Genomic DNA, 16,803 nt, shown 5'->3' on the forward strand with positions numbered 1-16,803 from the left:
CTGTATTGTTTCTCGATTGTTTCCCATTCTCCGCGTACTGTTTGGAACCAAGCACCTTCAATCTGAAAACTCGTGGAGGGCTGTTGGGCCTATCCACCTGGGCTCGCTAGCAGTCGATGGAGCTGATTCAATTGAAGCTCTAGCCTGGATGTCTCTCCCAAGTTTCCGTGCACCGACCTGCACAAAGTGTGAAATCTGTTTGTCCCCAGGACGTGACGAGAGACTGCGACGCATGCAGATCGTTTCTATCGAAGGAGATGCTCCATGACCATCTGGCTCGACGTCACGAAATGCAACAGCAAGTTGGCTCTGTTTCGGACATCTTCGGAGAAGGTTCCGAACAAGAACATGCTTAAAGAGCTGAGAACATATCGCAGTGTCCAAAGCAGACTCTAATATGGAAGAAGAGGAGCAAGTTACACTGGGTCAACGTACCGTGAGTACAGAAGCCCCCTTGCCCCAACAACCAAAACCTAAAAAAGCTCTGGTCCTTACTCAGCCTGCGGACCAGGGCCAGCACCGCGACTGTGGGCCTCGCACCCAAACACAAAGAAAAGCCTTCTGGCTCGATATAGTCTGCCACCTAGCGGCACCGAAATCCTCAGTGCTGAAAACCAAGCATGTCCATCTTTGTCCAGTCTTGAATCCAAGGTGCTGAAGAGTTCTGAGCCGACACTTTCGATGCTGAAAACTATAACTAAAGAGACTCTAACAAGGGAGGGGGGGGGCAGGGCAGAAGCCCCTTGGGCCTTATGGGCGTTGTGCACCTGCGGTTAGATATGTTTTACGGTGCGATCAGGTTAGTTTTCTTTTCATGTTAGCTTTTCAAGCAAAAACACTCCTTGATTTTCTGAATGAGTGTAAAAGCTTTAAGTTGTATTCCCTACGAGTGTTTGATTTTTCCAGAATATTGTTACTTTTTTTTCAGGGACATATTAATCTAGTGCATAATTTGAATTTAATTGCTTCCTGGTGTTTATAGCAAGGCACAATTGGGTTGTAGCTGAAGGCAGAGTGTGTTTCTCTCAGTTGGGCAGTATGGTTTTCAGTAGGGGAAAAGGATGTGGCACTTGCAGATGACACTGCAAGGCTCAGACAAATGGCCTTGGATAGCACTTTAAGTGTATTTGGGACATTCTGCAAATGGCAAAGTTTTCAGATGAATGTATAGTGTTGAACTATAACAGAGTGCAGGTGTCAATTTAAATAAATATGGAAAAATACATAGATGCAGCTTCGCCTTTTGCCTGTGTCCAAAATAAATGTGGATAAATACAGATAAAATGCCCCAAAAATAAATATGGATAAATGCAGACGGAAATGGCAAAAAAATAAATGCCATAAAGCCGAGAACCCTACTGTAGGAAGGTAGATCCCTGACTATGGTTGCCCCCAACTTTTTGCCTGGTGTTTTGCTGGTTTTCTGACTTAGTTGACCTGAGGCCCTGCTATTCAGGACCTCAGGCCCATTGCTCTCTCTGTTAAAATGGATTCCATGTGTTCGAGGCATGTGGGCTGCTAAATTCATATCTTAGCATTGGATCGCCGCCTAGTGTTGGGTCCGGATGATCGCACATTGTTGTCCTGGAAGAGTCTTCGAAGTATCCTGAGATAGGTGGCTCCTCCCCTGGACTACAGTGCGCATGGGCATCGGCTCCATCCCCAGATTGTTTTTTTCCGCCATTGGGTTCGGATGCGGTCTCGACGTCTCTCTGTCGGAACCGAGAAAAACTAACTTTAAACGGCCAAAAGGCCTTGTATTCTTTGCGTCGGTATTGTTTGCGTGCGGGCTCGAGTTCTTCCGTCTCTTGGAGTCGGAATCAGCGGAGTGCTTACGCTCTTCGGACATCGAGGCCTTCTCATCGCGACACGACTGCAACTTTACAGCATGGAGCGGAGTCCGTTTCAGCTCTGTCCGCTCTGTGGGTCCAAATACCCACATATAGATCTGCACCCTGTCTGTAACAAATGCCTTTCGCCAGACCATGACGAAGGCAACTGCAGGGCCTGCGCGAGGTTCAGGTCCAAGAAGACACTCAAGATTCGACGCGCGGTGCGCCTTGAAGCAAGACAAGCGGCCCCAGATCCAGAAAACATCTTCGGCGAGCAAGAAGACGAGGACCAGAGCCATCATCTTCAAATCTCCCCGCCCGAGACGGAGGTCGAGGCAGATCCGGAACACGACGACGGAGTCGGGGGTCAAGGCCTTGAATACGTCGACGAGGTAGGGGACGTCTAAGAGGTTTATGGGGCCGCGGAAGATAGCTCAGGGGATGAGCTATGCCCCAAAGGTTACGAAGATCAAAATCGGGTCACGGGATCGCCTGTCGGCCTTACCCAAGACCCCGTACCGCAAGCCACGGCTCCGCCTTCAGGCCCGGCCACGGACATACTTGCTGCGCAGCCCGTATCGAAACCGAAACTGAAACCTACGGTATCGACTACACCTAAAATGGCCGACCCGAAATCGAAACCGAAACTTATGGATTCGAGCGTCCCTAAGATGGCGGCCGGACCACCAAAAACGACTAAACCCGCTGCCCCGGACCGCAGAAGTCGAAGAAATCTGTCGATTCCACAGTGTCTAAATCGGCGCCAGAGGAGGGATCCTCTAAGAAGGGTGGTCGGCACGGGTCAACCGCTGCGACGCCGTCAAAGCCCGCCAAAGCCAGCGACACGGCTCCGGTTCCGACTGGGACTTCGTTAGTCGGACGCGTGGTGGAGACGGAGCCGACAAAATCACACGGATCGAAGGCTGGCACATCTGCGCATCGGTCCAAGGACTCTGGGTCGGCGGCTGCGGCATCATCGTCCAAAACTCAGAAGGGCCAACAGGACGTCGGATCAGAGGGCAAGGTCAAGACCTCCTCGTCGGCGCCAAAGGCCACTGTAAGTGACACGTCCCCATCGCCTCTTCACTACAGAGAATCAGGGAGAAGGCCTCTGCTACGTCGGCTCCGATGCCATCGCCACAGAAGCCAATGGACGTTCCGGTGAAGCCTGCGGGTAAACTTCTCTTCCTTCTGCCGCCAAAAGAGGCGCCGAAGGCCTTTTCAACAAAATCGACGCCAAAGAAGTCTGATTCTTCGACGGCAGGGGCACTTTCAAGTCGGGTACTCGACTCAGAAGAGGATTCTGAGCGTTTTATCGACGCAGACACGGGCAAATTGACCCTTTACAAAAGGAGGATCACTTCACAGCCAGTGGACTCCTATGTCATCCCCCTGAAGAAGAAAAGGCTTCCTCAGGACGCTTCAAGCCTCATGGAACCTATCCAGCCTCCTCCAAGAAGGAGCCCTACTCCTTCCCCAGAACACTCTGAGGGTGAGGGATATGATGAGGATGACCAATACACTTTCCCCATCACTGAACCAGATGCACAGCCGGATTCATATGATGACATTGGTGACCAAGGCACCCAAGATGTGGGGCAAGACCCACAGCCTTTCAGTGCACGTGCATCCCCAACAGAAGATTCTGCAGGATTTCATGCACTCATTGAAAGGGCAGCTGCTAATCATGATGTGGACATGCATGCTGACCCAGTAGAAGAAGACTTTCTATTTGACACTTTTTCAGTCTCTGAAAGGACAGTAAAGACACTGCCTATGCTCAAAGGGGTCCTCAAACATGCTGCGGACATATTTAAAGAACCTACCAGGGCTAGAGTGGTCAATCCACGTATCGAAAAAAAGTACAGACCAGCACCTGCAGACCCTGCATACATTCGGGGACAGTTGCCACTTGACTCCCTGGTGGTCGCAAATGCTCGCAAAAGGGCCAACTCCCAAACAACGGGTGAAGCTCCTCCCCCGGATAAGGAGTCCAAAGTGCTAGAGGCAGGAGGCAAAAGAGTAGCTGCACAGGCTGCCAACTTTTGGCGTATTGCAAATACACAGGCACTCTTGGCACGCTATGATAGGGCCCATTACGACACCCTAGAGCGGGTTTTAGAACACCTGCCTTCGCAGTTTCAAGAGGGCACCAAACTGCTTATAGAAGAGGGAAAACTGATCTCCAACGCAGCCATAAAGTGTGCACTTGATGCCGCAGACACAGCAGCTAGGGCCATTAACACTAGCGTCATGCTGAGACGACAGGCGTGGCTCCGCATATCGGGGTTTAAACCTGACATACAAACAACCATACTTAATCAGCCAGTCAATCCTGATAGACTGTTTGGTCCAGATGTTGACACCACCCTGGAAAAGATTAAAAAAGACACCGAAACTGCTAAGTCTATGGGGGCCCTACAATCACAACAGTTTCGTGGCAATAATTTTCGTCGCTCAGGTGCACGTGGAGTCACCCGAGGACAGATGGGTCAACAATCTCAGTTCAATAGAGGTGGAGCACAGTCCTCGTACCCCAAACAGAACAAGGGGGGTTACCGAGGAAACAGCACCAGAGGACGCGGCAGAGGGAACAACAACTCCCGCTCCTCTACCCCAAGCAAACAGTGACTCTCTGTCACTGCCCCCCGACCACTTAACACCTGTCGGGGGGAGACTACAGCAGTTCCTGCCCGTCTGGAGAAACATCACCACAGACAGGTGGGTGCGACAACTGGTACAGTACGGTTATTGTCTAGAGTTAAAATCCACTCCACCCAACATTCCACCAAGGCAACGGCCTATGTCCGCGGAGCACTTGCACTTATTGCAGCAGGAAGTAGTGGTGATGCTGCAAAAAGGCGCAATCGAGCTCGTGCCGGTGGAGGAGGAAGGCACAGGGGTATATTCCCTGTACTTCCTTATTCCAAAGAAGGACGGATCTCTCAGACCCATTCTAGATCTACGTCCCCTCAACCTGTATATACTGTCGGAACATTTCCATATGCTCACACTGCAACAGATTCTTCCCTTGTTAAACCAAGGGGACTTCTTAGCAACCTTAGACCTCAAGGATGCTTATGTTCGAGGCATATGGGCTGCAGAGTGGTACATTTATGAATAGATCGCGATCTGGTGTTGGGCTCGGATGATTGCACTTTGTTTTTCTTCTGGAGAAGTCTTTGTCGTCATAGATGACTCCTCCTCTCGGTGTTAGTGCGCATGGGCATCGGCTCCATCCTTAGATTGGTTTTTTCCGCCATCGGGTTCGGATGAGGATCGAAGCGCTCCAGACCGACTTCACAAAGAAGGTTATAACCGGCGCGTATTCCTTTCCAAATCGACGGTATCGTTATCGAACGCGACTTTACTCCATACCGACGCGGTTCGAAGGACGACGACTACGAGAAACTCGACGTAGTCCAGCCCGGGGTCCATGGAAAGGACTCCATTCAAAAAATGTCCAACTTGTGGTTCTAAGTTCCCACACAAGGACCTACACGAGGTGTGCAACCTCTGCTTGTCCCCTGAACACGAATCCAGGGACTGTGAGGCTTGTGCAGCGTTCTCTTCAAAATCGACGATTAGAAACCGTCGAGCCCGAAGACACGAGGTATCGAGAATGCAGTCACAAGCAATCCCGGAGCTGTTTGAGGACCAGCAACCAGAGGACGAGGAAGAAGAGGCCGACGAGGCGGGGTCTGAAGCGGACGAGTCCGACGTCGAGGAATTCGACGTCCAACAAACCGTGAGTGACGACGTCCCTTTACCGAAAAACAGACCCCACACGGTATCGACCCCGCCCTCGAGCCCGGTCAGACAACCGAAAAAAGTTTCCAACGCCCCGCCTTCGAGCCCGGCAACGAAACAGAAACAGAAACACTCGGTCCCCCATCATAGTGGTTCCGGTTCCGATAAACGGACCACATCGACACCGAAGCACCAAGTCAAGGAGAGCTCGAAGTCGAAGCAGTCCATGTCGACACCGAAGCACGCTTCGGCGCCGAAAACACCCTCGACACCGGGGACATCTTCGATACCGAAGAAATCGGATCCGAACAAAACTTCGGCACCGAAAATACAAATGGACATTCAAAAGAAAAAACACCTTTTGGAACCGAAAACTGCGGTACCGACACAGGAACACGGGACGGATCCTAAACAAAAGACTTTGTTTATTGACCCAAAGACTGGCCAGGTAGTCACAGAACTACCTAAAAAGAGGAAAAATGAACATTCGGACGACAAGACTCATCCGAAGAAGAGAACAATGGGGACGAATACACCTCCTCCCTCTTCTCCCAAACCTCACACACCATCTTCTCCTCTTCCTCACAATAGGCCAAATATTCCTCCCACACGGCCATCTACACCTACAACAGATGTAGAGAGTGACACAGGGGAGGGGGAACATCCTGGGGATGATGAGGACACAATCCCAGAGGAGGCAGACCCATGGGAAGAGTATAATGTAGGGTCAGATAATGATACCGACCCTGAATCGTATCCCTCAAAGCCTTCACCTCCTGATGACAATACTGGGTTTGCACAACTCATTACTAGAGCAGCAACATATCATAAGGTAGACCTACATACAGAACCTCAAGTACAGGACTTCTTATTAGAAACACTACCTACTGCACAAAGAACATCAGGAACATTACCAATGCTTAAGGGCCTTCTCAGTCATACATCAGAGATATTCAAAGACCCAGTGAGGGCTAGGGTATTGAACCCAAGAATCGATAAAAAATATAGGGCAGCTCCAAAAGACCCAATATACATTAAAGGGCAAGTTCCTCTAGACTCACTAGTGGTCACAAACGCTCGCAAGAGAGCAAACTCTTTATCGACAGGAGAAGCTCCACCTCCTGACAAAGAGTCTAAACTGATAGATGCCTCTGGCAAGAGTAGCATCTCAAGCGGCAAACAGTTGGCGCATAGCTAATACGCAAGCACTACTTGCAAGGTATGACAGAGCGCATTATGATGAGTTGGAAAAACTCATCACACATCTCCCTAAAGAACATCAAAAGAGGGCAGATCAACTTATACAAGAAGGGAAGTTAATTACTAACACTTCAATAAAGTGCGCCCTAGACGCGGCAGAAACTGCGGCAAGGTCTACAAACACAAGCATCATGTTAAGGAGACATGCATGGCTCAGAGTATCAGGGTTCAAACAAGAGGTACAAACATCGTTACTGAACCAACCTTTTGATGGAAAAACACTTTTCGGCACAGGGACAGATGAGGCCCTAGAAAAGATGAAGAAGGATACCGAAACGGCTAAATCAATGGGAGCATTGCAACAGCCAACACAGAGGTTCCTTTCGTAGATCCACCTATAGAGGAGGATCCAAAAATACAGGTACAAACCAGCAGCAAACCTCTTTTACCCCTACATCACCCAGAGGTAATTCTAGAGGTGGCTACAGGGGTAACAACAACAAGGGTAGAGGTCGCGGAAACAACAACAACCGCAACTCTCCAACCCCAAAACAGTGACTTCATAGAGCTTCCCCCAGACCATATAACACCGGTCGGGGGACGCCTATCACAGTTCCTACCTGTCTGGGAAAACATCACATCAGACAAGTGGGTAAGACAAATTATCCAACATGGTTATTGCCTAGAACTCACAGCTACCCCACCAAACATCCCCCCCATACAGCGTCCAATGAAACAAGATCACCTGACACTGTTAAAACAAGAAGTACTATCACTGCTAGAAAAGCATGCCATAGAGAAGGTTCCACAGCACCAACAAGGAACAGGAGTATACTCCCTATACTTCCTAATTCCCAAAAAGGATGGGTCTCTAAGACCAATACTGGACCTAAGACCTCTCAACGCATACATAAATTCGGAACATTTCCACATGGTCACGCTCCAACAAGTTCTTTCTACACTGGATCTAAAAGACGCTTACTTTCATATCCCTATTCACAAAGCCCACAGGAAATACCTCAGGTTTGTGGTAGAAGGACAGCATTATCAGTTCAAGGTCCTTCCATTTGGTGTCACAACCGCACCAAGGGTGTTCACAAAATGCCTGGCAGTGGTAGCAGCTCACCTAAGAAGACAACAAATTCATGTCTTCCCATACTTGGACGACTGGCTAATAAAAGCCAGATCGCAAGAGGAATGTCTTCAAAACACACAAAAGACAATTCAGCTACTACACCAGCTAGGGTTCACGGTGAACTACACAAAGTCACACCTACAACCAAACAAGGTGCAACAATATCGGGGGGCTACTATAGACACAGAAAGAGCCAAAGTGTACCCCAACCCAGTCAGGGTCCAAGCAATGCTTACAATCACTCAGAGATTTCAGCCACAACACTCACTAACAGCAAGAGTGTTCATGCAGCTATTAGGCATGATGTCATCCTGCATACTGCTAATACCATATGCAAAACTACAAATGCGTCCGCTACAAGAATGTTTAGCGACACAGTGGAATCAGGCTCAAGGGCAGATTACGGATCTGGTGTTGGTAGACGACCGCACACACCGCTCTCTGAAGTGGTGGAACATAACAAACATTACCAAGGGGCGGTCGTTCCTAGAGCCAATTCCACAGGTGACAATAACAGCAGACTCATCGCTCACCGGATGGGGAGCACATATGGACAAGTACACAGTACAAGGAAGGTGGAGTGTGCAGGAAAGAACACTGCACATCAACCATCTAGAACTATTGGCAGTGTTTCTAGCATTGAAAGCCTTCCAGATACATGTTACCAACAAAGCAGTCCTGGTCAGAACAGACAACATGACAGCAATGTATTATATTCAAAAACAGGGGGGGACGCACTCTCTCCAACTATCCAGACTAGCACAGGAAATTTGGAGATGGGCCATTCCTCAAAACATCTATCTGTTAGCCGAACACCTACCAGGAGTCCAAAACCAGATAGCAGACATCTTAAGCAGACAGTCGGAACAAATACACGAATGGGAACTGCACCAACAAATACTGCAGCCATTCTTCCAAAGATGGGGACAACCAGAGATAGACCTCTTTGCCACTCATCAGAACGCAAAATGCCAAAGCTTCGCGTCCAGGTACCCACATCACCTGTCGCAGGGCAATGCGTTATGGATAATTTGGTCCAACAAATTTGCATACGCTTTTCCCCCTCTCCCACTAATCCCATTAGTGGTCAGGAAGCTGCAACAACATTCAATGACCATGATACTAGTAGCACCCACGTGGGCAAGACAGCCGTGGTTCACCACGCTCTTGCAACTCTCACAAGTGCCACATCAAAAGCTACGAATTCTACCCATGCACCTTACACAGAACCATGGAGAAATAATGCACCCAGATCCAACTCAATTGAACTTAGCGATCTGGCTCCTGAAATCCTAGAATTTGGGTACTTAGATCTCCCCCCAAATTGCATGGAGATAATTAAACAAGCGAGACGTCCAACCACCAGAGCATGCTATGCAGCTAAGTGGAAGAGGTTTGCTATACACTGTACTAATAACAATATCAACCCTCTGGACGTATCAACAAGGGAGATTATTTGCTACTTATTACACTTACAGCAATGTAATCTAGCGTACACATCTATCAGAGTACATCTAGCAGCTATAGCAGCGTACCTACAAAACAGGCAGCGCATATCACTGTTCAGAGTACCAGCGATAAAAGCATTCATGGAAGGCCTTAAAAGAGTCATTCCACCAAGATTACCACCTTCCCCAGTCTGGAACCTCAACGTAGTACTCACCAGACTAATGGGGCCACCCTTCGAACCTATGCATAGGTGCGAAATACAATTCCTTACATGGAAGGTGGCTTTCCTTATAGCCATTACCTCACTCAGGAGAGTAAGTGAATTACAGGCATTGAATATACAAGAACCATTCCTACAGTTACACCAGAATAAAGTGGTTCTTAGAACAAACCCAAAGTTCTTGCCTAAAGTAATTTCAGCATTCCACATCAATCAGCCGGTGGAACTACCAGTCTTCTTTCCAAAACCACAGACGGTGGCAGAAAGGGCTCTACATACACTTGATGTCAAAAGAGCCATTCTGTACTACATAGAAAGAACACAACTTCAGGAAAACAAAACAACTATTTGTAGCATTTTCCTCAACACATAAGGGCAATCCTATCTCTAAAGCAGGCATCGCAAGATGGATTGTAAGATGTATACAAATATGTTACATTAAAGCAAAGAGAACATTAACTGTTCCTCCTAGAGCTCATTCTACACGAAAACTAGGAGCATCTATGGCATTCTTAGGGAACATTCCCCTAGATGACATATGTAGAGCAGCAAATTGGTCTACACCACATACATTCACAAAGCACTACTGTGTTGATGTACAGGCTGCACAACAAGCCAGAGTGGGCCGAGCTGTATTAAAAACTCTATTTCAAACAGTTGCGACAGACACTGGTGACCACCGCTAGGGAGGTAACTGCTTTACAATCTATTCATGTTCGAGGCATGTGGGCTGCTAAATTCATATCTTAGCATTAGATCGCCGCCTAGTGTTGGGCTCGGATGATTGCACATTGTTGTCCTGGAAGAGTCTTCGAAGTATCCTGAGATAGGTGGCTCCTCCCCTGGACTACAGTGCGCATGGGCATCGGCTCCATCCCCAGATTGTTTTTTTCCGCCATTGGGTTCGGATGTGGTCTCGACGTCTTACTGTCGGAACCAAGTAAAACTAATTTTTAGCGGCCAAAAGGCCTCGATTTTCTTGCGTCGGTATTGTCTGCGCACGGTCTCGAGTCTTCCGTCTCTTGGAGCCGGAATAGGCGGAGTTTTCTTCGCTCTAAGAACTTTGAGGCCTTCTCATCGCGACACGACTGCAATACTTTTCGAACATGGAGCGGAGCCCGTTCAAGTACTGCCCGCTCTGTGGGTCCAAGTACCCACACATCGATCTACACCCCGTGTGTAACAAATGCCTTTCGCCTGACCACGACGACGGCAAGTGCAAGTTGTGTGCACAGTTCCGCTCAAAGAAGACTCTCAAGCTTCGGCGCGCGGTGCGCATGGAAGCTAAACAAGCGGCCCCGGATCCGGAAAACATCTTCGGCGACCAGGACGAAGAGGACCAGGGTCATCATCTCCAAATCTCCCCACCCGAGACGGAGGTCGAGGCGGATCCGGGAGACGACGACGGAGTCGCGGGTCAAGGCCTTGAATACGTCGACGAGGTAGGAGACGACGATGAGATTTATGGGGCCGCGGCAGACAGCTCGGGGGACGAGCTCTGCCCCGAAGGTTACGAGGATACCGACCGGGACACGGGATCGCCTGTCGGCCTTACCCAAGACCCGTTGCCGCAAGCCACAGCCCCGCCTTCGGGCCCGGCCACGGACTTACTTGCTGGCCAGACTGTTTCGAAACCGAAACCATCGGGATCGACAACACCTAAAATGGCCGACCCGAAAACGAAACCGAAACTTAAGGACTCGAGTGTCCCTAAGATGGCTGCCGTGCCGGTGAAAACAACGGTGCCCGCTACCCCATCGACTCCGTCGACCTCCGGTCCGCAAAAGTCGAAGAAGTCCGTCGATTCCGATACTGCGAAATCGAAACCGACGCCAGAGGAGGGGTCCTCCAAAAAAGATGGTCGGCACGGGTCAGCGGCTACGACGCCGTCCAAGCCCGCAAAAGTCGGCTCCAAGGAGGCTACGCAGGCACACGGAAAGAAGTCTGCGCCCCGAACACAGGAAACGGAGGCGATAAAGACAGGATCCGCGCACAAGGCCCACAAGGACGTCGGATCCGAGGGAAAGATCAAACCATCCTCGTCAGCGCCGAAACAAACTGTGAGTGAGGCCTCCCCCATAGCCGAATCACTGCAAAGAATAAGGGAGAAGGCCTTTGCCCCGTCGGCTCCGATACCATCGCCGCAGCCGCAAAAGGACACTCCAGCGAAGCCTTCTGGGAAACTTCTCTTTATTTTGCCGCCGAAGGAGGCGCCAAAAGCATTTTCAACCAAATCGGCACCGAAACAGGTGTTTTCTTCACCGACTGCCCCGCTTCCACGTCGAATACTCGAATCAGAGGACGATTCAGAGCATTTCATCGACGCTGACACAGGCAAACTGACCCTCTATAAGAGGAAAATCACTTAGGAGCCAGTGGACTCCTATGTCATTCCACTAAAGAAGAAGAGGGTGCCCCTTGACGCCTCAGGCCTCACGGAACCAATCCAGCCTCCTCCAAGACGGAGCCCTACTCCCTCCCCAGAACACTCTGCGGGTGAGGGGTATGATGAAGACGAGCAGTACAATTTCCCTATCAATGAACCTGATGCACAACCGGATTCATATGATGACACTGGTGACCAGAGCACCCAGGGTGTGGGGCAGGACCCGCAGCTTTTTAATGCACGTGTATCCCCGACTGAGGATTCAGCAGGTTTTCATGCACTACTCGAAAGGGCGGCAGCCAATCATGATGTGGACATGCATGCCGACCCGGTTGAGGAAGACTTCCTTTTCGACACTTTTTCAGTCTCTGAAAGGACAGTGAAGACACTGCCTATGCTTAAAGGAGTCCTCAAGCATGCTGGGGACATATTTAAGGAGCCTACAAGAGCGAGAGTGGTCAACCCTCGCATTGAAAAAAAGTACAGACCTGCACCTGCGGACCCCGCATACATCCGGGGACAATTGCCACTGGACTCTCTTGTGGTCGCCAATGCCAGGAAACGTGCCAACTCCCAGACAACGGGTGAAGCTCCTCCCCCGGATAAGGAGTCCAAAGTGCTAGAGGCAGGGGGCAAAAGAGTAGCTGCACAGGCATCAAACTTTTGGCGCATCGCCAATACACAGGCACTCTTGGCGTGTTACGATAGGGCGCACTACGACACCCTAGAACAGGTTGTACAACACCTGCCTCCACAGTTCCAAGAAGCCACACAACTGCTCATTGAGGAAGGAAAGCTAATCTCAAACGCAGCCATCAAGTGCGCACTTGACGCTGCGGACACAGCTGCTAGAGCTATCAACACTAGCGTTATGCTGCGCCGACAAGCGTGGCTCCGCATCTCAGGGTTTAAACCGGATATTCAGACAACAATCCTTAATCAGCCAGTCAATCCTGATAGTCTGTTTGGTCCAGATGTTGACACCACCCTAGAGAAAATAAAGAAGGACACAGAAACTGCTAAGTCCATGGGGGCCCTGCAGTCACAACAGTTTCGGGGCAGCAATTTTCGTCGCTCAGGTGCACGTGGAGTCACCAGAGGACAGATGGGTCAGCAATCCCAGTTCTCTAAAGGTGGGGCGCAATCCTCGTTCACAAAACAGAACAAGGGAGGTTACAGAAATAACAGCAACAGAGGTCGCGGCAGAGGAAACAGCTCCCGCTCCTCTACCCCGAGCAAACAGTGACTCTCTGTCACTGCCCCCCGACAACTTAACACCTGTCGGGGGGGAGACTGCAGCAGTTCCTGCCCGTCTGGAGAAACATCACCACAGACAGGTGGGTGCGACAACTAGTCCAGTATGGTTATTGCCTAGAGTTGAAATCCACTCCACCCAACATCCCGCCAAGGCAAAGGCCTATGTCCGCAGAGCACTTGCACTTATTGCAGCAGGAAGTAGTGGTAATGCTGCAAAAAGGCGCAATCGAGCTCGTGCCGGTGGGAGAGGAAGGCACAGGGGTATATTCCCTGTACTTCCTTATTCCGAAGGACGGATCTCTCAGACCCATTCTGGATCTACGTCCCCTCAACCTGTACATACTATCAGAACACTTCCATATGCTTACACTGCAACAGATTCTTCCCTTGCTAAACCAAGGAGACTTCTTAGCAACCTTAGATCTCAAGGATGCTTATTTCCACATTCCACTACACCCGTCCCACAGGAAATACCTCAGATTCACTATCCAAGGCAGGCATTATCAGTTCAAGGTCCTACCCTTCGGAGTCACCACAGCCCGAGGGTGTTCACCAAGTGTCTGGCGACAGTAGCGGCGCACCTCAGGAGGCAGAACATCCATGTCTACCCCTACCTAGACGACTGGCTCGTACAAGCCAAGTCAGAGCAACAGTGCGCCGCAGACATGTCGACTACAATTCACCTTCTTCACGATCTGGGTTTCTCCCTGAACTACCCAAAATCGCATCTTCAGCCGGCACATGTCCGGCAGTTCCTAGGTGCGACGATCAACACCCTGACGGCCATGGCTCAGCCAAACCAAGTCAGGATAGACAGCATGCAGGCTCTGATCCAAAAGTTCAGGCCACAACACTCGCTTCCAGCGAGAGTGTTCATGCAGTTGATAGGCATGATGGCCTCCTGCATCTTCATAGTCCCTCACGCACGGCTACACATGCGCCCGCTCCAGGAGTGCTTAGCGAATCAGTGGACACAGGCTCGTGGGCAATTGACAGACCTAGTGTTGGTTACCAGTCGGGCATACGACTCTCTGCATTGGTGGACTCCACACAACCTTTGCAAGGGCCGACTGTTCCAAGAGCCTGTGCCGCGATTGTCCTGACAACGGACGCATCTCTCCAGGGATGGGGAGCTCATGTGCTCACTTACACAGTGCAGGGACTATGGACGACGCAGCAACAGAAGATGCACATCAACTATCTGGAACTGATGGCAATCTTCATGGCGCTCAAGTCCTTCATTGTACATCTGTGCAACAAAGTCGTGCTAGTCCGGACGGACAACATGACCGCGATGTACTACATTCAAAAGCAGGGAGGCACCCACTCGCCACAGCTGTCTCATCTGGCTCAGAGCATGTGGAAGTGGGCCATTCAGAGGAACATTTTCCTCATGGCAGAACACCTCCCAGGAAAGGACAATCAGATGGCGGATCTGCTCAGCAGGTACAGCCATCAAATGCACGAGTGGGAGTTACACCCATCTGTCCTCCACCCGTACTTCCGGCAGTGGGGTCATCCGGAGATAGACCTGTTTGCCACAAAAGAGAACGCAAAATGCCAACACTTTGCCGCCAGGTTCCCTCACCCACAGTCGCAGGGGAATGCGATATGGATGAACTGGTCAGGCAAATTTGCGTACGCTTTTCCGCCAGCCCCTCTAATACCGCTGGTCGCAAGAAAGCTAAGGCAGCACGAGATGACTCTCATCCTAGTTGCTCCAACGTGGGCGCGCCAGGCTTGGTACACCACGTTCCTCGAACTCTCAGTGGTGCCGCATCAAAGACTGCGCCTCACGCCCAGTCTTTTGACGCAGAACCATGGAGAAATTCAGCATCCAGATCCGCAACAGCTCAACCTGGCGATCTGGCTCCTGAAGTCCTAGAGTTTGGATACCTTAACCTACCTCCGGAATGCATGAACATCATCAAGGAGGCGAGGAAACCAACTACTAGAGCATGCTATGCTGCAAAGTGGAAGCGTTTTGTCATTTACTGTACAGCCAATGACATCAACCCTCTAGATGCATCTATCCCCAACATCATCTGCTATCTGTTGCATCTTTACAAGTGCAATCTAGCGTACACTTCCATTCGGATACATCTATCCGCCATAGCAGCTTATCTCCAGAACAGGCAGCACCTCTCTGTCTTCAGAGTGCCCGCCATTAAAGCCTTCCTTGAAGGTCTGAAACGAGTCATTCCCCCAAGAACACCGCCAGCTCCGGTGTGGAACCTCAATGTCGTTCTCACCAGACTGATGGGACCACCATTTGAGCCACTGCACTCGTGTGAACTCCAGTTCCTTACGTGGAAAGTAGCTTTCCTTGTAGCTATTACGTCTCTGAGGCGTGTCAGTGAGCTGCAGGCGCTCGCAATCCAAGAGCCATTCATTCAAATTCATCCAAATAGGGTAGTGCTACGCACTAACCCCAAATTCCTTCCGAAGGTGGTGTCACAGTTTCATCTAAACCAAACTATTGACTTACCAGCATTCTTTCAAAACCCGCAAACGGTGGCGGAAAGAATGCTCCATACCTTAGATGTACGGAGGGCATTGATGTACTACATAGACAGAACACAACCCTTTAGAAAAACAAAATAACTCTTTGTTGCCTTCGCACCACAACACAAAGGCAACCCGATTTCCAAAGCAGGGATAGCCAGATGGATTGTTAAGTGCATCCAGATATGTTATCAAAAAGCCAAGCGCACTTTAACAATACCCCCCAGAGCGCACTCCACACGCAAACTAGGGGCATCCATGGCTTTCCTAGGGAACATTCCTTTAGAGGATATTTGCAGAGCAGCCACGTGGGTTACACCACATACCTTTACAAAACACTACTGTGTTGATGTGCATTCCAAGCAGCAAGCTGCTGTAGGACAGGCTGTTCTGAAAACACTTTTTCAGGTTTCTGCAGCTGGCACGGGCAACCGCCGCTGATGGAGGGACTGCTATGTATTCTATGCTAAGATATGAATTTAGCAGCCCACATGCCTCGAACTGAATATGCTACTTACCAGTATGCATCTGTTCTTGGCATGTAGGGCTGCTAACATTCATATCGCCCGCCCTCCTCCCCGGTGCCTGTCGCAGCTGCAGATATACTATTGTATTTATTCATTAGCATGGACATCCTTTACACTTTTCACTCCATCTTCTGCCACAATGGCGAAAAACAATCTGGGGATGGAGCCGATGCCCATGCGCACTGTAGTCCAGGGGAGGAGCCACCTATCTCAGGATACTTCGAAGACTCTTCCAGGACAACAATGTGCAATCATCCGAGCCCAACACTAGGCGGCGATCTAATGCTAAGATATGAATGTTAGCAGCCCTACATGCCAAGAACAGATGCATACTGGTAAGTAGCATATTCAAAATGTACCATCTGCAGCCCATATGCCTCGAACGGAATATGCTACTTACCAGTATGCATCTGTTCTTGGCATAGAGGGCTGCAGAGTGGTACATGCCCTCCCTGCCTCCCCGGAAACCTGTGTCTGTCCCAACATTATCTTATTTAGATACACTTACATGGGCATATCTTTATGTACTATACTACACTACT

The 16,803-nt window shown here is 50.0% G+C and overlaps 1 protein-coding gene across 2 annotated transcripts in view; it reads left to right on the forward strand.

Annotated features, from left to right (window-relative positions):
- The window catches only part of EIF5 (eukaryotic translation initiation factor 5), a 121,185-nt gene that overhangs the window by 103,132 nt on the left and 1,250 nt on the right, over positions 1-16,803 (forward strand). The window lies entirely within an intron of this gene.

The sequence above is a fragment of the Lissotriton helveticus genome, chromosome 9, assembly GCF_964261635.1.
Source record: "Lissotriton helveticus chromosome 9, aLisHel1.1, whole genome shotgun sequence".
NCBI classification, from domain to species: Eukaryota; Metazoa; Chordata; class Amphibia; order Caudata; family Salamandridae; genus Lissotriton; species Lissotriton helveticus.